We start from the raw sequence: 1,770 nt of genomic DNA, 5'->3' as shown, positions 1-1,770 counted from the left end.
CATCATCTCCCGGGAGACCATCAGCGCCTTTAGGCCCCATCGTACCTGGATCACCCTGGAGGAGGGGGGGAAGGGGGGAGGAAGAGGGGGAGAGAGGGGGAGGGGAGGAGGAGAGGCATAGAGAGATGGTTAGAGAGGGGGAGGCATAGAGAGATGGGGGGGGGAGGGATACATGTTCAAAATTAATTAACAATGAATATTAAATAAACCTTCCTACATATCAAATATTGCTTCATTTTTTTAAAAAAAATACGCTTACTCCATTAATACAATAATTTAAAATAAAATGCTAAAATTACATTGAACTCACATTGAAATACATTGAATGACACAGAAATGTTTGGACACCAGATGGAAATTAGCCTTTGGGCTACAATGTGGCACATTTACATGTATGTATATGTATGTATGTAAGTACAGTATATATCTGTTCATTAATGTGCAATGTCCTGAAAAATAAAAGTTAAAGTAAAGCAAGTAAGTAATAACAGTGCTTAGCACAGTAGTGTTGCGTTGGTACCTTAGGTCCGGGTCTTCCTACTTTGCCGTCGTACCCCGGGGGCCCTGGTAAGCCGGGGCCGCCTGGCTTCCCAATCTCTCCTGGGGAACCTCTGTCTCCCTGGGGCAGGACAGAGACACAGGTTAGTGTGTGTGTGTGTGTGTGTGTGTGTGTGTGTGTGTGTGTGTGTGTGTGTGTGTGTGTGTGTGTGTGTGTGTGTGTGCAGGATGCAAGGATAGGGTGTGGGATAAGGTAACAAGGGGTGGTATAGACTAAGATAAGCTATACTATAGAGTAGGACACATATGTAAGTTATAGAGTAGGTTGGGGTAAGGGTAGGACACATACATGATAAGCTATACTATAGAGTAGGTTGGGGTAAGTTTAGGACACATACATGATAAGCTATAGAGTAGGTTGGGGTAAGTGAAGGACAGACATGATAAGCTATACTATGGAGTAGGTTGGGGTAAGTGTATGACATACATGTGAATAAGGTGTGAAAGGATGAAGCATCCTAGAGGTTCTATAGTAGTGTAAGATTAGATGACACAGATAGGGGTATCTGTCAGGGGGAACACATATAAACTCTGGGGCGGGGGGGGCTGTATGAGAGGTATGATAATGTATGACAGGTTATACTTATGTGTTATGGGTGTTAAAGGCGTGATGGGGTGGGGTGGCTTACTGGAGGTCCAGGGAGGCCTCTCCGTCCCGGCTCGCCAATGGGGCCCTTGTAAAGAGAGAGAAGCAGAACATGCACTTAACCCGTTAGGACACGGCGTTATAAATTTGCTGTTACCAGAATGGCAATGACCAAGTCATAGTGCATTACTAAAGGCCCTGTGTTATGTCATAGTATTGTAGTCCTATGGTAGTTAATTTGAACGGCGTGCACTACAGGGCTACAGTCAGCGGTCAGCATGTAGGACTCATGTCGTCATACTAAACAGTAGTGTATGTAGGCCTACAGTATACTGCATATCCTGTATTCAGATATTTTGCCAGTTGAACCCTAAATATCTAAAGATCTACAGCAGAAAACAGCTAAATCTGTTGTCAGAAGTTGTAGTATGTACTTTCAAAGTAGTTAAAGTGTGGTTAAAATCACTAAACGAAAAATCATTTTTAAAATTCAGAAGATATACTGTATGTCCTATCCCTTATCTGGCTGCTCCCCCTTATGGTCAGTAAGATCTTTGGACCAGTGGACCAGTAATCTTGTATTTGATGATGCAGTAAATATGCAGTAAGTATGCAGTAAATATGAG

This window comes from Engraulis encrasicolus, chromosome 17, assembly GCF_034702125.1.
Source record: "Engraulis encrasicolus isolate BLACKSEA-1 chromosome 17, IST_EnEncr_1.0, whole genome shotgun sequence".
Taxonomy (NCBI): domain Eukaryota; kingdom Metazoa; phylum Chordata; class Actinopteri; order Clupeiformes; family Engraulidae; genus Engraulis; species Engraulis encrasicolus.
Note: the sequence above shows the minus strand (reverse complement) of the source record.